At 43.0% G+C, this 23,519-nt stretch overlaps 1 pseudogene across 1 annotated transcript; it reads left to right on the plus strand.

The window, feature by feature from the left end:
- The first annotated feature begins 1,329 nt into the window (after positions 1-1,329).
- LOC146891813 (meprin A subunit beta-like) lies at positions 1,330-23,442 on the plus strand (annotated as a pseudogene). Its single transcript, XR_015734734.1, has 13 exons — positions 1,330-1,465; positions 4,058-4,076; positions 4,650-4,700; positions 5,367-5,407; positions 8,344-8,422; positions 12,463-12,580; positions 13,952-14,130; positions 15,046-15,264; positions 15,874-16,026; positions 17,310-17,525; positions 19,785-20,228; positions 21,292-21,471; positions 22,564-23,442. The product of XR_015734734.1 is annotated as a meprin A subunit beta-like (transcript).
- The last annotated feature ends 77 nt before the right edge of the window (positions 23,443-23,519 follow it).

Raw genomic sequence — 23,519 nt, forward strand, 5'->3', positions numbered from 1 at the left:
GAACTTGGATGCACAGCACCTGTGTAAAAGTCAGGCATGATGGTGCACATCTGTAAGCACAGCGCTGAGGGGACAGGTCTAGGCAGATTCTTAGAGCTCATGTCTAGCCAGGCTAGTCAAACCAAAGAACTCTAGGTTCAGTGAGAGACCCTGTCTCAAAAAAGTAAGGTGAGGGGCATTAACACTTGAATCAGGGTCTGGCCTCCCTACTTCTGTGCTGTATGAGAGCTGGCATGGGAATACACAGCACTTCTGTATGCACATAATCACACACTTACAAGAACATGTGCATCACAAGAGAAGCAGCATCCTGGGCGCTTTGTCTAGGCCACATATCTTTTTGTAGACTTTCAATAAACACAGAGTGGGACAAAAAGATCAAATTTAAAAAGGGCAATGAAAAAAAGATATGGAAAATAATATTTCAAAATTGTCATTCTGTATCAGGCAGATGAAACCGTGGGGACTGAGTGATGTCGTCTCCAGAGAGCAGAAGTTATTCCAGGGAGAAAAGAAACTGTGACACAGACTTGAGAGAGCTTAGGGACATTTGATTAGGAGACCAGTGAGCACAGCTATCCTTTCAGCCCGTTCCCATCTGAGTTTGTCTTTGAGAACCTTCAGGGGGAGACACTTTACTATTTTGCTATTTCATGTCTGAATACCAAATATGTTCATTTCTAGTTATGTTAATAGTTCCTAGACTTTACAAAGTTATAGATTGTCGACAAAGGTTTATTAGTTCAATGACAGATAAGAGTCAGTGGACAGAACTGGCTACATCAAAGCAACATAGGCTATCTGGATGGAAGACGCTCCATAAATGTCACTTATTTGAACAAGAGTATAAATTTGGTATATGTATTTAGCTATATTCCAGGCTGGCCTCAAACTCACCGTGTAGCAAAGATGATCTTGAACTTCAAATCTTCTTTCTTTTACCTACTGAGTGCTGAGGTTACAAGCGTGCATCACCACGCCTGTTTTATGTGGGGGTTGGGGGTGAACCTTGTGCCACATGCATGCCAGAAAAGCTTTCTACCAACTGATCCACACCTACGACCGTGTGTGTGTGTGCGTGTGTGTGTGTGTGTGTGCATATGTTTCTGTTTTCTCAAGTGGTATTCAGCATTGTTGGGGAACAATGTGTATACATTAGAGAATATACTCTAGTGACAAGTTTTAGCAATTCATTGTTGACACAGCAAAGAGAAGAAAAAACGAGATGCGTTCATGACTCTGGACTTTATTTGCTGAGTTGGAAGTTACTACAGCAGCAATATTTATTGAGAGATGAGCCATTAACATAAAGACCAAAGGGCAGGAGTCATTATATTTACCTTTTAAAAGTCAGCTCTGCTGTGACTGTCATAGTTTACAACATTCAGTTGGAAACCACAGTATGGATGCCTGGCATCGGCTTTGGTTCCTGCTTTGTGCCACATTTCTCCTGGTTTCTGGCTTGGTAAGAAAATGATCAGAAAAATTAGAGGGCCCATTGATATCAGTCATCGAGTGATAATCATTTGCTCATGTTTTGTTTTATGTATTTGAAATTTTTATCTTAAATGAACATTTGTTGCTGGTGGACAAGGGATGGCAGAGTATTGAACATAAGATGTCACCCCGGCAGAGAGGTCTGGAGACTGTGAGAAAAAAATGTGTTTTCCTTTCATTTTCTCTGTTGTGTGACAGGTTTCTTTTGCTAAGAAAGAGATTGTGAGTTTTGAAAGCCATTGTTATTGCTGAGTGGCAGACTGATTGTCACTAGAGTAAGGACATGGGGGAAGATGGAGAAATGTCAGAGGCAATGTCCACACTTTAAAGTTTAATATGGAGTTTCCCTTCTGCACCATTGTGGGTCTAAACTAATCTTCCCACACTGATGGGCAGTTTGTACCCAAAGCTAGTTCAAGGTCGTAGACAGAATTTCTAATGACCAAGGAAACCCTTTAATTGGACTTAAAATTCATCATACTGAGCTGATGGTGTACAAATATGCACGGAGAGTTAAGGTGTGAGGTGCTGTTTCACCATGTTTGACTGCGGCTCAGTAGCTTCTCGGAAATCTCTTTCTGCACATGTGCCGGGATGATGTGTGACTGTGTGTGTGTGATCCTGTATGAGAAAACTAGGGTGTTTGCTGTGGAAACAAGGGAAGCCATCTGAGCAATTCATCCCCATGTCTTCTCAAGCATTTCAGAGGATTCTTTATTTCAGCTGTTGGTTTGTATTTGGAAGCAATTGGTCTTTACACTTATGTGACACACATTACATTTTTACAGCATGTTTTTGTATGGCATAATATAGCTTACAACACTCATTCAAATCATGTGGTGATCACGTCACGCATATCCTTTGAGACTCAGGAGGGTTAAACTAAATTGACTTAGTTTAGAGAACCCAGGCATAACTCACACAGACTGTCTACCAGTTCTGCCGCTTTCTTCCTAGTTTAAGATAAAGGAACAATTGATTATGAAATTTCTCAGAGGGCCTGTGGGAGACAGCCTTCAGTAAGCTGCTTGCCATTGCCAGCAAGAGGACTTCACTTTGACTCCCAGAACACAAATGAAAAGCCAGCTGTGATGGCATGTGCTTCTAATGCCAATGTTGGGGGACCAAGATGTGGGGCTTCTGGAGGCCGGTCGATGAGACATCCTAGCCTACTGATGAGCCATGGGTCCAGCGAGAGACTCAGAGTCAGAACTAAGGTGTCTGGCTCCTGAGGAATAACACTTGTGGATGATTTCTGGCCTGTATTATCACCTCCCCCACACACACACATGCACCTGTGCATAACCCACCCCCAAAATAAATTTCTGATTTTGGTTTCAATTTTTAATTACACATTGCATATGTAACTCTGTAATTTGCTTCCTATCCGTTTGAAAATATATGCTTTTTAGCCGGGTGCTGGTGGCACAAGCCTTTAATTCTTGCACTTGAGAGACAGAGTCAGTCAGATCTCTGAGTTTGAGGCCACCCTGGTCTACAGGACAGCCAGGGCTACACAGAGAGATTTCTTATAAGTTCTGGGAGTCAAACTCAAGTCCTCTTGCCTGCAATGACAAGCACTTTACTGAAGGCTGTCTCCTGAAGGCCCTCTGAGAAATTTTGTAATCCATAATTTTTTTGTTTCAAAAACAAGCAAACAAAAAGAAAAAAAGAGAAGCGAATATATTTTTTAATAAGTCACAAAATCTACCTATTGGTCCTTTGCTTAGAGATTTAGTATTCTTTTTTGAATGTAGAGTCCTGGAGAGACATGAGAATAAACATGATTTTCCTGAGGTATGAGGAAAAGTTTCTGTTATTATTTGGAAATAAATTTTTAGCTCTCCCAAGCACTGCTCCATGAGTGTTACATGATACATGTATGTAACATGAGTGTGTATGCTAGGACTAGAGTCTTGTGCATTGTGTTCTTTTCCAGCTTTGAAGTTGATTTTTTGTCTCTACCTTTAAACTCATTGAACAGGAAGGTTCAGTTTCTATAAGAAGTAAGAATATCTGTCTGGACAGAATGTCATGTAAACTCCAGCTTGCTTGTCTGGCATATATGGAAGAAAACAATATGTCTTATTAGTAAAAAGAACTGTGTGGTTGTGAGTTAGAGCCACTGTGGCTCATGCTTGTCACCCCAGTGCTTGGGAGGCTGCGGCAGGAGGATTGTAGCAAGTTCAAGGTTAGACAGACTGAAATGTGAGTTCCAGTTTGAACTAAAGAGAGACTCTGTTCACAAATAAATACAAAATTGGGGCCAGTGAGATGGCTCAGCAGGTGACACAGCCCTGGCCGCCAAAATTGATGATGTGAGTTTAGTCCTAGGAACTCACACCAGACACAGAGTACTGACTGCTACACGTTCTCCTCTGTCAGTCACACATGGACACCACATAAATGAATGAATGAGTGAGTGAATGAATGAATGAATGAATGAACAAATGGATAAAAAGTCTTAAGGATGATTATAATAGGAATCTAAAATTGTAACCTAATGTCATTTATATTATGAGTATCACAGTAATATCTTTTCTGTGTGTTTTTTTCACAGCCAGCTCCAGAGAACTTTGGTGAGTCTGCTGGAGATTTGATCTAGCATGCAGGGTAAGGAAGTTATGGGGTGAATGACAGGGACTGAAGCACCAGGCTGTGCCGACCCAAGGAGGAGGCGGCAGGTGGAATGCCGGCAGACGACACCGTGACTGCAGCAGTGACATGAACTTGGGTCAACACTGGCTGGCTCCATTCACCAGGACCCATCTGCCCAGCTGAAAAACAGAAGTACAAGAAAGACCAATAAAATGGCTTTTGGGTTGAGCGATTTTAGACCCTCATTTCCAAGTTAGTCACTCATTCCCACCTTCCCAGCTATGGTGACTGACATACAGAGTGACCAATGTTATTCCTAAAGTCAGCTGACACCCAAGGGGTGTGGAGAGGACAGGGTATGCCTCCAAAGTCCTCTCTCTAGTCCTCAGTCTGGCCCACAAGAGGGGCTCAAGGAATGAGAGTTCCCATCAGTTAATCAATACAAGTTAAATTAGAATCTGAGGTAACAACTTGTCTCCTTCTGATTGTTTGATTAATGAGATCCTCTTTCCTCTCATGAACATAACGTTCAATGTGTATTTTTCTTATTTCAGTCAAAGATATAGATGAGGGAATTGATCGAGACATATTCAATATCAATGAAGGTTTGTGGATTTTTCTTCATTCTTTTTTTGCTAACCTATTTAAAATATTTTTCGTGTGTGTGTGTGTGTGTGTGTGTGTGTGGCATACTACATGTGTGGAGGTCAGAGGACAACATGAACCAGTCGGTCCTCTTTTCCCACCATATGGGTTCCCAGGGCTCGAACTCAGGTTGTCTAGACATGGTGGTGGGTGCCTGTTACTGCCTGCACTGTCTTTCAGGTCCCTTCTTTGTTTTATTATCATGGTTTACTTATATACGACGATGGCTTTCCTTGTGTTATTTTTATACATGTATATAAAGTATTTCTTCGTTTTATCCCGTTACCCTCTCTACTTTCCCCCAGTTCCCTAGACTCCCACAAATCTCCACCCTTTTCTCAGTCCCAGTTCTACTCTTGTTTATTTTCCCTCTTGTGAAGTGATGGGTGTCCTAGGATTGCTTATAAAAGCCTGGGTGCGGAGACATTTACGAGAGAATGGTAACTTAACAGGTGCTAAACTGCTGAAAAAAGTCTCTTGTCCAATATGTGACCATTAACCTGTCTATAGATGCTTGGACATAGGGCCTTGTGAGCCCGTCTCCCTCTAGAATTTTTAAACCATCATCTATTATGTGGTACCAGAACCCAATGTAATAACATGATTTATTTGAATTCTTCTCTTAGGTTTGGGACTGAACCTTTTTGAGGGAGACATCAGACTCGAGGTGGGTTGTAATGATGCGTGCATGGTGAAACAGACAAACAAACAAAAGTTCAGTGTTTTAAGCACTTTTTTAAGAAGAAAACCAAGATATGGCTTTTTGTTTACCAGACTTTTAAAATTTCAAGAACTTACTATCCCTTTCCAAGAGTTGGAGTCAAATAGAGATACTCAATAATATGTTTGTAATTCTTATTTTGTATTAGTGTATGTAAACTTTAAAAACAGACAAAATAATAAGATCTTTGAGAAAATCAACAAAATTGACAAACCCTTATCCAAACTAATCAAAAGGCAAAGAGAGAACATTCAAATTAACAAAATCAGAAATGAAAAGGGGGACATAACAACAGACACTGAGGAAATCCAGAGAATCATTAGGTCTTACTACAAAAACCTGTACTCCACAAAATTAGAATGTGTAAAAGAAAAGGACAATTTTTTTTAGATAGATACCATGTTCCAAAATTAAATCAAGAACAGGTGAGCAATTTAAATAGACCTATAAGCCACAAGGAAATAGAAGCTGTCATCAAAAACCTTCCAACCAATAAAATCCAGGGCCAGATTTTAGTGAAGAATTCTACCAGAACTTTCAAGAAGAGCTAATACCTATACTCCTCAAAGTGTTCCACATAATAGAAACAGAAAGATCACTGCCAAACTCTTTTTTGTGAGGCAACAGTTACCCTAATACCAAAATTGCACAAAGACTTGACAAAGAAAGAGAATTACAGACCAATCTCACTCGTGGATGCAAAAATCCTCAATAAAATACTGGCAAACTGAATCCAAGAACGCATTAAAAAAATTCATCCATCATGATCAAGTAGGCTTTATCCCAGTGATGCAGGGCTGGTCCAACATACGAAAATCTATTAATTTAATCCATCATATAAAGAAAAAAACCATATGAACATTTCATTAGATGTTGAAAAAGCATATGACAAAATCCAACACCCATGTCAGCCACATTCAGAGAATCCGGTTTGATCACATGCTTGTTCAGTCCCAGTCCAGCTGGCCTTGGTGAGCTCTCATTCGATCAGTCCCCTTGTATCAGTGGGTGAACGTACCCTTTGCGGTCCTGACTTCCTTTTTCATGTTCTCCCTCTGAGAAGCCATTGACAATGGCACTGGGTCTTGTTTCGTCTGCATGTACTGTCTTTTTGGGATCCTGGTCTGTTTGGATGCTCACCTTCCTGGACCTGGAGGGAGAGGGGAGGAACTTGGACTTCCCACAGGGCAGGAAATCCTGACTGCTCTTGGGACTGGAGAGGGAGGAGAAGAGGGAGTGGGGGGAATGGGAGGGTATTGGGAGGAGGGGAGGAAGTGGAAATTCTTACAAATATATAAATAAATAAGAAAAACCTCCAACACCCATTCAAGATAATGGTCTGGGAGAGATTAGGGATACAAGGATTATATCTAAATATAATAAAGCAATATACAGCAAGCTAACAGTTAACATCAAATTAAATGGAGAGAAACTCAAAGCCCTTCCACTAAAATCAGGAACAAGACAAGGCTGTCCCCTCTCCATATCTCTTCAACATAGTGCTTGAAGTTCTAGCAAAAGCAATAAGACAACATTAGGAGATCCTTGTACGTTTCTCACAGCCTTCAAACTCATCCTTCTGTTTCAAATATTGCATTTCCCTCTCCATTATCTTTTCCTCCTGGAAGCCCATTTCCCATAGTAAAGTTATCTTCTGAATGGGTGGCTGTGGCAGAGGTGATTCAGTGGATAAAGCACCTGCTTTTCAAGTTTGAGGCCCTTGCTGCATTTACTACCCAGGCATTTCTGTTATCTGGAATGACATTTATTGCCAGAGTATATGCAATAATAAAATATCATTCATTTCTTACTATAAAATTGGAATTGCTTTACAAAGATTTTTGCTTATCTATTTTTATCTTACATGTATGGGTGTTTTCATGGCATGTGTTTCTGTGCAATCTGTGTATTCCTGGGGCCATGGGAGCCGTAAGAGGTCATTGGATCATCTGGAACTGGGATTATGGGTGATTTTGAGTTACCACATGGGTGCTGGGAATAAACTGAGCCCTCTGCAAGAACAGCAAGTGCTCTTAACAGCTGAAGCATCTCTCCAGGCCCTCCTTCAGAAAAAGTTAAAAATTTTCATTCATCTTATGTCTGCTTTTTTTCCCCCTGAGATTCATATTTTTAATGTTTAGTTTAGTCATCAGGTTTCTTTCGTGTATTTACTGAGTTATTTGTATGTGTGTGAGTCTGCATAAGTTTTTGTGTACCACATGCAGGCTGTCTCTGTGCATGCATGAGTTCATGTGTACCACATGCACACTGTGTGTGTGTGTGTGTGTGTGTGTGTGTGTGTGAGAGAGAGAGAGAGAGAGAGAGAGAGCCTGCATGGGTTATGAGTACCACATGCATGCTCTGTGTGTGTGTGTGAGCCTGCATAAGTTTATGTGTAGCACAGGCTGTGTGCGTGCCCCCACCTCTGTGTGTGAGCCTGCATGAGGTTGTGTACCACATGCATGCAGTTGCTCATGGCCGGCAGAAGAGGGCACTGAATCCTCTAGAGTTACAGGCAGTTGTGAGCTGCAGATGTGGGTGCTGGGAACTGAACTTAGATGCTCTTTAAGGGCAGCAGGCTGTCTTTACTATGGAGGTGTCAACAGTCCGTTCTTATGTGCTTTTAATATCTAAACATCTAACAGTATTCATGGAACACTTTCCAGCAACCTTTCTTGAGTGTCATTTCTTCTTTAGCTCCATGTTAATTATTGACATTGCTCTTCCTGTAAACTTTATTAAATGATGCTCAAAATTCAGACTCAGGCCCCATTGATTTGAGCTACCAGGAAGAACTGTTCACTCCACTTATTTCCAGGTTGACTATTAATTGGCTTTGTCTAGCTTACCTAACTGGTCCTTTTCACATTTATTTTTGACAGACACAAGGGAAGAATTCCATCATTGGAGACATCTATAGATGGCCACATACCATTCCGTATGTTCTAGACGATAGCTTGGGTTAGTACGCACTTTGATGTATCCACAGCTACTGTGTGTTCCTGAGCTGATAAATTAATGACTACCAGAATGGCCTTGTGAGATTGTGTAATTCACTTTTTAAAAATATGCAAAATGTAGAATTAAAAGATCTTAAATTATTCAACCTGAATATGTGAAATATGTGTTGGGTTTTGCCAAGTATAATATCAATTTTACCAACCTTAATGGAGAGCTAACTCACTTTGTGTTGGATGCTAAGGATATAGAGATTAGGGAGGCATTCTTGGTTTTAATAAGTTTTTTTTCTAGATTTTACTGTTATTTTAAATTCATATGTTCTCTCTTTCTCTATCCCTCTCTCCTCTCTTTATCCATTCCTTGCCCTTCCCCCCTCCCTCCCCCCTGTGTGTCTGTGGTGTGAGTGTAGTTCTGTGGAAGACAGAGAAGAGTGCTGGATCCCCTGGAACTGGAGTTACAGTCAGCTGTGAACCCCTGACATGCACTGGGAACCTATGTTGGGTCCTCTGGAAGAGCAGCGCATGGTCTTGACCACAAGCAATCTCTCCAGTCCTAATAATCTTTCTTTTAAAGCATCATTTCCTCATGTTTATGTATTTATTTATTCCTTGCAGACCTGATCGTAGAATCCAGGTCTTGGGCACGCTAGCAGATGGAATACCACTGGTCACTTCCTGACCATCGAGGATTAAAAAAAAGATTCATTTTTACTCCTTCTAGTTATGTGTGTGTGTGTGTGCCTGTCTGGTGAGTAAATACTACATGTGTGCAGTGCTGGCAGAGGTTAGAGGAGACATTGAATCCCTTGGAGTTGTTTGGAGCCATTGCGTGTTGGTTCTTGGAATCAAATTTCAGTCCTCCAGAAGAGCCCTAGAACAGCTTAACTACTGAGCCACCCCCGCAGCCCTAGCCCCAGCACAGGGTGTAAATACGAGTAAAACTCACAAAATAACCAATCAAACAAATTTACAGAAAATGGCATTGTTTTGCCTAGATTTTTTTTTATTTATTAAAAATTTCTGCCTCCTCCCATTCTCCATTTTTCTCCCACTCTTTCAACTCTCCTCCCCCTCCTTCTTCAGTCCTAAAAGAAGTCAGGGTGCCCTGCCCTGTGGGAAGTCCAAGGCCCCCCCCTCTCCATCCAGGTCTAAGAAGGTGAGCATCCAAACAGACTAGGCTCCCAAAAAGCCAGTACATGCAGTAGAATCAAAACCCGGTGTCATTATCATTGGCTTCTCAGTCAGACCTCATTGTCATCCACATTCAGAGAGTCCTGTTTGATCACATGCTCATTCAGTCCCAGTCCAGCTGGCCTTGATGAGCTCCCATTAGATCAGTCCCACCCTCTCCGTGGGTGGATGCACCCCTCCCAGTCCTGACTTCCTTGCTCATGTTCTCCCTCCTTCTGCTCTTCATCTGGGCCTTGGGAGCTCAGTCCAGTGCTCCAATGTGGGTCTCTGTCTCTATCTCCATCCATTGCCAGATGAAGGTTTTATGGTGATATGCAAGATATTCATCAGTGTGGCCGTGGGACAATGCCAGTTCAGGCACCCTCTCCTCTGCTGCCCAAGGACCTAGCTGCGGAAATTCCCTAGTACACCTGGGAACCCCTCTAGAGCCAAGTCTCTTGTTAACAAGAGTCCACTATCTTTTATCTTTTCAGGAAATAAGTAATTCCTAGTTGAGTATTAAATTATTAAAAGGTCAGAGAAGGTTTGCTAGGATCAGGAACTATATAGGCTCAGTATCCTTTGTTAGTATCTAGTATTCACTTATGAGTGAGTACATACCATAGTCATCTTTTTGTGCCTGGGTTACCTCATTGAGGATGGTGTTTTCTAGTTCCATCCATTTGCACACAAAATTCAAGTGGTCATTTTTTAACCACTTAGTAGTACTCTAATGTGTAAATGTGCCACATTTTCTTTATCCATTCTTCAGTGAAGGGGCATCTAGGTTGTTTCCAGGTTCTGGCTATTACAAAATAATGCTGCTATGAACATTGTTGAACAAATGTCCTTGTAGTATGATTGAGCGTCTTTTGTGAATATGCCCAAGAGTGGTATTGCTGCTTCTACTGGATTTGGGGAACCTATTCTCTTTAGATGGATACCTTGCTCAGCCTACATATAGTAGGAAGGGACTTGAACCTCCCCCAAAGCAATGTGCCTTACCCTCTCTGAGGAGTGGATAGAGGTGGAGGGGGGGGTAAGTGGAGGAAATGGAAGGAGGGGACGGAGTGGGAACTTGGGTTGGTATGTATAATGAGAAAAGATAGTTTTGTTTTCTTTTTTAAAAGATAAAAGAAAAAATTGAAAAAGGTCAGAAGAGGGTTGAGGAGATGGCAAGCATGAGGATGGGAATTCATATCTTCAGAAATCACATAAATGCTGGATGTGTGTGGGAACTGGCTGCAATTCCATCTTCCTTGGAGATAAGGGACCCCAGAGTAAGGTGGCTATGGAGACTAGTCATATCAGAAAACTCTAAGTTTGATTGAGAGTCTTTCCCTTAATAGCTAAGGTAGAAAAGCCATGGAGGATGAGTTCTGAGATCATTTCCAGACTCCACCCACCTGCTGTACACACATGTGGTTGTGCACCCATTCAAGTGCACTAACATGCACACACACGTGCCACATATCCAGCATATGTGCACACTAGGTGAGCTAGGTGTGGTGGGGCACACCTGTCACTCCAGCCCTCCTCTGGAGAAAAGGCAGAAGATCCTGAGCCCAAGACCTGACCAGGGTAGGAGAGAGATGGACAGAGACAGAGACAGATAATGACACACAGAGAGAAACAGAGAATGAGATAGACACAGAGAGTGATAGCCAGACATGGACAGAGAAGACATGGAGGGACAGAGATAAAGAAAGAGACAGAGACACAAAGACAGGCAGAGAGAGGCAAACAGAGAGATGACAGACAGATGTAGCACAATTAATAAAAAGCCAGAGACCGATATTGGGGTTCAACCTGAAGGTCAGAAAAGCAAAGCAGTTGGCTGTTTTTGCCTTTACTGATGACAGTATGCTGTCCTAATGGGATAAGAAGGATACAAAAGAAAATGACTGCCAAACATTGTCAAGACAAGAAGGGACAGCCCTTCAGAATATCCTGCTTCACAGAAAAGTCTTTTGGATATGCTAGTCCTATAGAAGAAAGATAGATGCCCCAATGTTGCAGAGAAACTTTGGGTGATGGTCTAGGCAAACAGCTGTTTCTGTCATTTTTCACACTTTTTGGAAGTTGCTTGCTCACATTTCTTGTTTACTCAGTTAAACTGAAGCTCACTTGGTAAAGACCATGTCTGGCACGCAGTCCTTGTGCATCACACACATCAGGGCTCTCCACAGACACCTGGCTCTTAGTGAGGAACCAAGAAGAGGGTACTGAGTGCGGGGATGGCCAAGGATGCAGCTCAGCCTAGGGAACAACTGCTTTGCAAACATGATAGGTTAAGAATTCAGAATAGATTCTCCAATTCAAATAAATAAATTTTCATATAATTGTAATTGTGGTGTTCTAGATCTTTCTGTTTCTTTCATTTAACCTATTGCATTTTCTATGTTATATTTTTATGGCATTATTCACTGATGGTGTGAATGTGCATGTGCCACAGTGTGCACATGAACTCAGAGGACCTTTCACATGTAGGTCTCATGATCTGCTCCCCTGTTTGCTGAGATCCTGGGATTTTTCAGGAACTTCCTTTACCCTTGCAATGACAAGAATGTCCTACATGAGCCAGGTCAAGCACTCTACAAATGACCCAAACTTAGCCAAGGCCTGTGGTAGTAAAGACACATGGTCAGTGGACAGCTTACCCTGGTAGACGTCTCTACAGTTTGTGATGCTTTCACACATGTTCTCCTTGGTTCTCAGAAGGATGAAGGTCTCCTCTCAGAGCTTTACTATCGGTCCCCATTTCCAGCCCGCTCTAAGGCAGTCATGCAGTGGCCATGGCATCCTGCCTTACTTTAAGGATGTGTTAGATTTGAAACAGAGAATTCAGCACACACTTTTGTCTTCCGTCAGAAATGAACGCTAAAGGAGTTATCCTCAATGCCTTCGAGCACTACCGCCTTAAAACGTGCATCGACTTCAAGCCCTGGTCTGGAGAAGCTAACTACATATCAGTGTTCAAGGGCAGGGGGTAAGTTTGAGGGTTATCTGATAAGGCTCTGAGGAGACTTGTTCCCCAGGACATTATGCCACAACAATGGTTCAAGGTCTGGAACAGAACTTCCTTTGCTATCTGGGCAGAGCGTGACTTTTAGACCTGGTTTCCTTGGCTATAAAATAATGTTTTCACAGCATTAGAGTTCCTGCCTGGTGTGCATATGTCTCTGGGTTAGGGCCACAGTACTAAAAAAAAAAAGCAAAGAGTGGAAAGAAACAAGGAGGAGGAGGAGAAAGGGGGAGAAAGACAAAAGAAAGGAAGGAAGGAAGGAAGGAAGGAAGGAAGGAAGGAAGGAAGGAAGGAAGGAAGGAAGGAAGGTAGGAAAGAAGGAAGGAAGGGACAGCTAACCTGGTGCTGGAGAGATGGCCCAATAGCTGAAGTCCTTGCTGCATAGACACAAACACCACCCCAGACACCTTTAGAGAAAAAACTGGGTGAGAAAGTTTTTCATTTAGGGAGATAGGATCGGATCCTTGCACATCACTGGCCAGCCAGACCAAATTGCTGAGCTTCAGGCTCTGTGAGAGAACCTGTCTCAAAAGGTAAGGTGTAGGGCAACTGAGGAAGACACGCTTCTGGCCTCCACACACATACACACCTACACAAACATGTGTACACAGATACACATTCAGGATAATACATAAGAAATTAGAAAATATTTTTATACATGCAACCAGACTACCAGTGTCAACCTACATGAAGCGTGAATGGATGCCATTTATACTATAGCCTTGTGAACTTCATCTCATTTACAACTGAATATTGTTTATTTTTCCTTCAAGTGACCGTATTGCAGATTGCGTTGAATTTGTTTCAACTCAATAAATCTTATTACTTGAAAGGTGGCAGTGTCACTGACCTGAACACAGTGATTCTCAGTGATTGCTGTCCCTATAAAATTCCTGTTTGTTAACTGATGAGATAACTCAACTGTTAAGACACCAGCTGCTCTTGTAGGGAACTGCACTCTGTTCCCAGCATCCATGGATTGAGGCTCACAACCACCTGTAATTCCAGTTCCAAGGGCTCAGCTCCCTCTTCCGACTTCTGGGGTATCCAACCACATACTTAGACCTAGACAAACACTCACAGAGATAAACAATGAAATTAGGAAACAAAACAACTCACGGTGAAGGGCATAGCAATGTCCATTTAAAAAGGGTTGCAATTCCCAGGATGAGCACAGACAACTTGTCACTTTGTTTATGCTGAGAGCAGTTCCATGTCCACACTCGGCAAGAGGACATGCAGTTAAACAAGTGGGCTAGGTAGTGAGGCCTCTGTCTTGTGACCTCGCGTTCCTCGTGCAAGCAGCCTGTCCCTGGTCTGCACACTCTTCATCAGGTGCTGGTCTTCAGTGGGGAACAGGCATGTTGGGAAGCAGGAGCTGTCCATCGGGGAAAACTGTGACAGAATAGCAACGGTTCAGCATGAATTTCTCCACGCCCTGGGATTCTGGCATGAGCAGTCTCGTTCTGACCGAGATGACTATGTCACTGTAGTTTGGGACAGGATCCTATCAGGTATGTTTCTCTTATATACTTAGTTATAGGTCAACTTTCTGAGGATGTTTGCATCAGGAACAGGCTGGCAGTGGGTGTCTGTGCTTTGATACCAGATATACTTGACTGTGTCTACAAATTCATCTGATATCAAATTGCAATTAGTTGTCCAATAGCAGGATGCCAAGCAGCCTGGTCTCTTCTCTAAATACACTCAGGGTAATGTTTTAAAATGATTGTCTTTGGAGCTCATGGTGGCTCAAAAAATAACATTTTAAATTTACCATTATAATTGTATATATTTATGGGCAACAAGATGACATTTTGCTATGTGAATATTAATAAAATAGCACATTTATTACTTCATTAAAATAAACTGAGTCAGCATGCTTGTCACCTCTTCAAGCATTTTTGGGGGGATAAGATACTTTGTTGCTAAGACACTAACTTATTTACAGTTTTATAATGTATAATGAACTATATGCAAGTGCAAGAATCCCAGTAACCTTTGAGTCCTCAATGATGTCCATCTTTTCTAATGACTCTTGGCCATGTTATCAATGCGGGGTCCCATTTTAGCATACTCCCTAAAGGCCTGTTTTTACCCGGTCTGCTTTGAGCACATTAAACCATCACTATTGCTGGCCGGTGACGCTGAATGTTTCCACACTGCTTCGCAGAACATTCCTTTCCATCCCCAGTTGTTTGAACCTTAGACTTTGGGCTGACTGGAAGTGTCCAGTTGTTAGTTTGACTGTTGCTGTCACAGTTTTGCATGATAGCGGGTCCAAAGAAAGGGGTGTCTGGAACACAGGACACTCAGGAGACAATGTGCACACAGTTTGCTCTATTACATTTTCTATTTCCCAGTTTAGAGTGTGTAGTAAGAGCAGCTTCAGTTTATGAATATAAAATAATTTATTAAAACATATCCAGGCAGAGAACACAATTTCAACATGTACAGTGACAGTGTGTCTGATTCCCTGAATGTACCCTATGACTACACCTCGGTCATGCACTATAGTAAAACGGCTTTCCAGAACGGAACAGAGCCCACCATTGTCACAAAGATCTCAGACTTTGAAAATGTGATTGGCCAACGAATGGACTTCAGTGACTATGACCTGCTGAAGCTGAACCGGCTGTACAACTGCTGTAAGTGATGGGCACCTTGAAATGACCTCTCCTTGCTGGATAAGGGATGTTCTGGACACGTTCGGGGTTTCTAAGATCATAAAAGTTTGATTTTAAAATAATCAGAACATCACCCAGGTCCCAATCTACTAGCCATTTTCAGCACTTGTCTTCTTACAGAGTTTGCCTTGAGATTTAGTAAAGCAGCCTGAGTCCTTGCAGAAATGAGCCCCATGCTGACTGTCGAAGGGTTTGCTAATTCCAGTGCAGACCGTTTCTGTATTCAAGCCTCTTTTAAGCCATACTGAAATGTGCAGTTGTCCCGTAGGTGAGACAAAATAACCTTTGCTGTGGCATTAAGGTTTGACTAACAGGAGGAATATTGACTCAGCTTTTCACAAATAGACGAGAAAAAAGGGTTGGTGTGGACTGGGAATTCACACCCACAAACTAAGCTCGTTTTGGGCTTCTGCAGGCAGAGAAGTGTCTTCCAGTCAGCAGGTCGCACAGTCAACCAGATGCTCCCTTTTCTGTGACGTTTCTCATAGCTCTGTGACCAGCTCAGGTTTGACTGCTTACATCCCTGTGTTGAGCAAACACTCACATCGGATTCCTTCTTTGCTTTTGTAGCATCTTCGCTGAGTTTTCTGGACTCCTGTGATTTTGAGTTGGAAAATATCTGTGGCATGATCCAAAGTGAAGGGGACAATGCTGACTGGCAAAGGGTATCACAGGCCCCCGGGGGCCCAGATAATGATCACTCCAACATGTGCCAGTGCAAAGGTAATGGATTTCAGGATCAGTGGCTCTGGCCTTCTTTTTCAGTCTAAAATATGGGTGATTCACCTCTCATTTCTATCAGAATTATTACTGGCTTTATGATAATCTATTTTTATTTTTCTAAATCATGTGTATGAGGCCAGGAACATGCACATGTGAGTATATGTGTGAGGTAAGGTCGGGAGTACACACATGTGATTGCAGGGGCCCTTTATGCACATGTGAGTGCATGTGTGCTTAGATGCCAGAGGCGATAGAATCTCTGGAGTTACAAGCAGTTGTGAGCTGCCTGACACAGGTGCTGGGAATGGAACTCTTGTCCTTTGAAAGAACTTAAGATGCTCTTAACTGCTGAGCAATTTCTCCATCTCCTCTATCATAATTGTTATTGGTAGCCCATTCAGTTTCTCCGAAGGACTGAGACTTGTGCATGGTAATGGGATGCTGTTTCTCTGCCTTACTCACTCAGAACGGCTTCCGTTCTACATCTCACAGTTTGCTTCTGTGAGGTCTCCCTCAGTACCTGTGCGGAGAAGAACCGCAATGCACCTCCTGCATGTACTTTTGTTCCAGGGGCTCTGTTGTCTCCTCTCACACGTCACAGGATGTAGGAGACAAATGAGCACCGCTGGGCTGTGAGTCACTGCACAGAGAATCCTAGCTGGATGCAATTGTGTGTCCTGGGTACCAAAATACCTACAATGACGACAGGGAGCTCCAGTCTAGGTGTTTCCAAATTCTTCCTGTTTTTGGAAGCTGCCGTAAGAAAAAGGGTGTCTAACTATGTCTCATTTGCAAAGTCCCTGCTTATAGAACTGCATCATAATGCCCAGTATAACGTCATGTTCCATTTGTTTCCTCTTGCTATACCCGAGTACCCGAGACTGGGTGCTTTATTTTTAAAATATGACTTTCTTATGGTTATGGACACGGGATAGTTTAAGAGCAGGGAACCTGGTGTCTGCTTGTCAGCTGTAGAGGAACATTCTGCTGCTTCCCAGGGCAAGGGTCACCACATGGTCACACAGAACATTCTGCTGGCTCAGGTCTCTTCTGAAAAAGACACAACTGCTCACACTCATGACTTCATGTTATTCTGTCACCTCCAAAGATCCCACTTCCAAATGCCCTCAACATAGAAGTTTGAAAGTTATTCCCCATGCGTGAACTCTGGGGCAAACCGGGCTACAGCATCCATGCATGGTGGGAACCCAGCCAACACTAAAGAAAGCAGCCTGATCCCAGAGCTCTGCTGTCTTTCCATTGCACTTCTGTGCCCGCAACAGATTCCGGCTTCTTCATGCATTTCGACACCAGCTCTGCCAATGAGGGGGACACAGCAAGGCTGGAGAGCAGACTGCTGTACCCCAAGAGAGGGTTTCAGTGCTTGGAATTTTACCTGTACAACAGTGGAAGTGAAAACAACCAAGTGAAAATCTACACCCGGGAGTACACTGCAGGCCACCCAGATGGGGTTTTAACCCTACAGAGAGAAATACAAGGTACAGTATCCACAGTCTCGCAGTTTGGATGCAGGTGAGACCTCTTCTATTACTGTGGCTACTTGCGGCAGAGCAGGGGGTGAAAACACCGACTTTCAATAGAACTTGTCTGTTTTATTTGATAAGGAAAATAAAATGAGGGTCCTTTGTGATACTTAGAAAGCATAGCTGGTCTCTGGAACTGTAGACAGTAATAAAAACACACTGTGAACTCTGGGTGACATGGGGAGGGTTGATGCCTAAAAGAAACTAAACTATGCACTGGATAAAGGCAGGACTGGCCTCAGGGAGGCCCGGGTTTGTCCCTCAATAAGCACTGCACTGTTGGGCCATCTCATTTTCTCTTACTGTGACCCAGTCTTCCCTAAGGGCTATACAACTGGAAAGAGAACTCTACCTAACCTCCAGCTTAAGAACATGAATCCCAGTGAAGGCGTCTGCCATGATATGAAGTAAATGTCCCCGTGGGAGCTATTTCTGTGGGAGGAGCTGTCCACATTTCAGATAACCGTGTATTGGACAGCTGGGCCAATTGACCACATATTAAAGCGGATGGGGAAGGAAGGGAGTGGGCCACTGTTTAGTGAGCCTCAGTATACGTAATACCTGAGAAAATCAAGACACGGAAGGATTAATTCTGGACCACAGTCCCTCATGGCAAGAGTGTGTGGCAGCAGGCCACCCTGCGTCTGTCACCAGGAGTATAGAGAGCAATGGTAATGCGGTCATCTTACTTTCTTCTCTGGGTGCAGTCACGACCCTAGCCTGTGCAATTGTGCTCCCCACATTTAGGATGATCTTTCCATTTCAATCGACCTAATCTCTCACCGATATGCACAGGAGTGTTCTCCACGGTGGTTCTCAATCCCACCAAGTTGACACTCATGGTTAATGACCAACAGGAAACACACTACTTTTTCTTCTTGTACACACTGGCCCCTTAATTTAGTGGACAAAAGCAAACACACTATGAAGTGAGTCAACTCTGCACTATATGCCACAGCCCCCTCCCATGCACAAAACCCTCTGAAATACAGGGGCTGCTTATGTTTGTGGCCACGCAAGTACAGTGAGGTTTTAAATCTCAGAGAAAATACACATGCATTGCACATGTATTCTACATGTAATTATGTAAGATAGATATTGAAATGACATATCTAAATTTTCTAAGTATGAATTATGTGTTAATAGGTATATTAATGCAAATATTAAAGTATATATATATGTCATTGTCCATGTTTGGGATGCAGATCTGCCCAGGATGAACAACCTGTGCCTATGAATGTAAGACAGTCACCCAAGACTGCTTGTGAGTCCTTCTGGGCCTCACGGGGAGGAAGAACCATACTGAAGCCAAACCTTCAAATGTAGATGGAAGGCTTTGTTCAGTCTGTAACCTATCCATGGACAGTAGCATTTTCTGTGATCTGAATGTTTACAGTTTATTTCCAGGAAGTTTTAATTGTCATTGAGTGCTGATACAGTTGAGCTTCCCTCCAGTGTGAACTGACAGTTTGCGTAACTTTCTGTCCTGTTGTCACAGGGGCTCCTGAAGTGCTTCCGCACGCCGTTTCTCACTGTAGTAGGGGTAGATGGTAGCTTGACTTTCCTTTCCCAGCTTCCCTCTTACCAAAGGTATCCTATGATTGGAAGAGAGACTCACCTCTCATTTCCAGCTTAAATGAGCTAAAAATCTCCCCATGCAGTGAGCTATATGTGCAAGAAAGGAAGGAAGTAGATGGTAGCAAAGGGGTGGGGGGGGTAGCATGGTCGGGTAAGCACTTGTAAGGCCAAGTCACTGGGAATGAATGGGATGTGGCCTCCGGGGCTTGTAAATTCCTGTCTAACTCTGCTTGAATACCACTGAAATTTAAGTATTCCAGTTATGTTATACACACATAAAGAAATCTTTATGAGAGTACCAGCAAATCACAGATGTTAATATTGCTCGGTTATTAACTAAGACAGAATGCCAGGTAACTGGTAAGCAGAATGTAGATCTCAGAGATTGGGTGCTTACCCATCTCTGAGAAAGGGTGAGCTATCTGAGAGTAAGTATGTAAACATTAAATACCCAGTGGACAGTTCAACTGCAGCAATGCCCTGAGATAAAGACTTGAGAAGCCATTCACCAAATCCATAAGTATCTTTGGCTCACCAACTATTATTTCCCTTTGAAGTATAGAATCCTAATACTGACCATGTCAGCAAGGAATTCATAGTTCTTCATCACCCTTAAAACAGTGACTCTTTCTACAGAAATACCCATTGGGAGCTGGCAACTTTACTACGTAACATTGCAAGTGACTGAAAAATTCCGAGTGGTATTTGAAGGACTCAGAGGCCCTGGATCATCAGCGGGTGGTCTGTCTATCGATGACATCAATCTCTCAGAAACCAGGTGTCCTCACCATATATGGCGCATATAGAATTTCATACAGCTTCTTGACAGCCAGAATGCAGATGTGTACAGTCCTCCATATTATTCTCCTAAAGGCTATGCTTATCAGGTTTACCTGGATCTGAATTCCTCAACCAGAGTAGGGATTTATTTCCACCTGATCTCTGGTGCCAATGATGATCAATTACAGTGGCCATGTCCCTGGCAACAAGCCACAATGACACTCTTGGATCAAAATCCTGACGTCCGGAAGCGTATATCCAATCAACGGAGTATAACTACAGACCCAACGATGAACGATGGTTTGTAACTTCTTATTTTCCTCATGGCTAGGGACTTGATCATTGTTCAAGGAGGGATGGTTCTTGGGGAATGAGAGATTGCACCGTTGGTTAGTTATGGAAGTTCAGCCTCGAAGTGAAGATTTTCAGCTTTAGAAAAAGGATTCCGTTGTGGAAGACAGTCTCCAGCAGAGGCTGTTAGGCATGTCAGCAAAGACTGTAACACTGGAATTAATCATCCCTGCGTTCTAGGTATTGGCTAAGGACTGTTGGCTTTAGAGGCTGGCATGCTTGGGTCTAATTCAAGATTAGCTAATCCCATTAGCTCTATGATCATGAATAAAAACCTTCCTGAAGTTCCACTGTTCTTGGCTGTTAAACCAAGACAGAAACAATAGCCCCATAGATTCGTCAAAAGAATTAGGAGAGGTCAATATGGAAGGCTGTGGGGAGGGAGAGCTCCTCTGACACTGAGTTTCATTCGCCCATGCTGCCTTGGTCACACTGCTGGCATTGTGGGAAACAATCAGCTCTTGAGAAGAGGGTTTTCAGTCAGAGTGGAGATGCTGGGACTCTGGTGGCAACAGCATGGAAGTGGATGGTGACATCTTATTAATGCACCGTAGAGGGTTATCACCAATGCTGGCAACATTCCCAGTCTCAAAAAGAGTCATCACCCAGGGAGCCATGATCACACTTGGAATTTCACCAATCTTTTGTCCCTGCAAACATAGAATTATGGAAAACCAAATATCATCAAGGGAGTTTATAAATTGCAAGGATGGATCAAAATGACATAGGAAAAATAGTGCCTGAATCTGATAGAAAAAAACATAACAGAAACTGGAGGGTTTAAACATTCAGAATATTTCATTCTTTCCAACACATTCCTCCGGATGTCACTAAATACCACTAAGTTCAGTTTTTGAAATAAATTATTCTTTGCTCATATAGGAAACTCTCAGCTACTCACTGCCTTGACTCAGTTTAAAGGACCCATTGTAGCTCAGAAGGCTGCTGAGACTTCCTACCTCTGAAAGCTATGATGATGTTAAACACAGCCTATTATAAATTGTTTTTTTAGGCAATGAAAGCTATTTTTGGGACAGGCCTTCCAAGCTTGGAAATGTGGCTTTCTTCCCTAATGGAACTCAGTATTACAGAACCAGAGGCTATGGAACCAGTGCCTTCATAACCTACGAGAAGCTGAAGAGCAGGGAGTTCATCAAAGGAGATGATGTTTACATCCTACTGACTGTTGAAGGTATAGAAATAGCAGTAGTTTGATGGGAGCCTGCGCCTTGTTGTAGCCATTGGTTGTTTGCTGTGTTCTTCTGGGGTTTGTTTTCAGATATGTTATAGGATGTGGGAGGAACTGGACATAGATGGGAACTTTTTGTATCAGTGATTAGAAATATGAAAATAACTTCATTTGAAACATCAAGGGTTTCAGAGTTAAACATTTATTTACTATTTTATGGACTAACAGTTGAAATCTTTAGGCTGGAGATATGTTGTAGTATTTCCTCACACAGGATACACAGCACTGTGGGCAGGCACTAAATGGGTGTTAGACTTAGATCTCCAAGTGCCAGTCAAGCATGAGTATTGTCACCTAGCACTCTGACTGGGTGTATGTGTGTGACTCGTGTGCGTATGTGTGTGTATGTGTGTGTGTGTGTGTGTGTGTGTATGTATGTGTGAGTGCGTGTGTGCGTATGTGTGTGTGTGTATGTGTGTGACTCGTGTGCATATGTGTGTGTATGTGTGTGTGAGTGTGTGTGTGTGTATGTGTGTGACTCGTGTGCATATGTGTGTGTGTATGTGTGTGACTCGTGTGCGTATGTGTGTGTGTGTGTATGTGTGTGACTCGTGTGCATATGTGTGTGTGTATGTGTGTGACTCGTGTGCATATGTGTGTGTATGTGTGTGTGTGTGTGTGTGTGTGTGTGTGTGTGTGTAAATGAGTGGACAACTCTGACTGCTTTGACACCACCCTCCTTGTTTTTTGAGACAGTCTCTCACTTTAACCTGGTAGGCTGGCTGGCTGGTCTCTAATCCCGTTATCCGTCTGACTCCCTGGGTCTCCAGTGCTGAGACTGTAACGATGTCATAACTATAACGTATGACTCCATACAGCTTTTTCTTAAACATGGGTTCTGGGGAGTGACATCAAGTCTGCCAGCAAAGCCACTCTCCACTGTAGCCTGATTCTCATTGACTGCACAGGAACGCTGGGGATCATGCACCAAGATCACCTACTTTTGTTACAAGCCCGAACTCTGAGTGTTATCTCTGTCCAATGACAAGTAACGCAAAAGCTGATTTCCACCATGCTCTCCCCTTCCCTCTGCAGACATAGCTCACCTCAACTCTACATCGACCACCCTAGACGGTCTATGAGACGCCTCCTCAGACTTGGGTCATACGCTGGGATTAGCGTGGAAAAGAGACTCCGCTGTCCTAGGAACTGCTGCTTCCTGCTTCTTCAGCTGCTCCTCTCCTGTTCCCCAGGACAGCTGTCTGTCCCGATGCATGGAGTGCCGTTAGGTGTGTCAGGTCCACATGGAGCCTGAGAAAGCCAGATGTTCGTGATTCAGTCTTACCCATTCAGAGATCTCACTTTATCTCTCCTTAGAATAAGGTAGCTGATTTGTATGTATGTGACTGTTTGCCTGCATGTCTATGGGCATGCACCACATGTCTACCTGGTGTCTGCAGAGGCCAGAAGAGGGCAGCACAGTCTGTGGAACAAGAATAACAGACCCGTGTGCTCCTACATGGGAGACACCTGGGTCCTTTGAAGAGGAGCTAGTGCTCTTAAGTGCCCTGTCATCTCTCCAGCTCCCTCACTTTGCTTTTCTTTAAGAGTCACTGTGATTCCACAGAGGTGGTAGAAATTTCACTACAGCCAATACAGGGCAAACTGGTTTTGTATATGTGGTGTTGGGGATTAAACTCGGGGCCTTGGAAGGGCTGGGGAAGGGAGCTGCTGCTGAAGTACACCTCCAACCCCAGATTATTTTGTGTCCAAGTTTAAAGTCCAGCGGTGTTGGCAAGGCCACATGTGATCCCCAATGTCATCTATTCTCAGGCACCTTGGAAAATTGTTCCTCCAGTTGTCTTACTATGGAAACATCCTCATTTTCACGTATGTGACCTTTCAGTGTGGGTACATTATCTGACATGTATGTATCAATTTTGGACTCACAAAAGTGATTCTCTTCGTTCCTAATACCTGCTTCCTTCTTTATTGTGGCTCTAACCAGGAAACAAGCCATTTAATTCAGGACTTCATAAACTATCCCTGGA

This window comes from Myodes glareolus, chromosome 13, assembly GCF_982192425.1.
Source record: "Myodes glareolus chromosome 13, mMyoGla1.1, whole genome shotgun sequence".
In the NCBI taxonomy this organism is placed as follows: Eukaryota; Metazoa; Chordata; class Mammalia; order Rodentia; family Cricetidae; genus Myodes; species Myodes glareolus.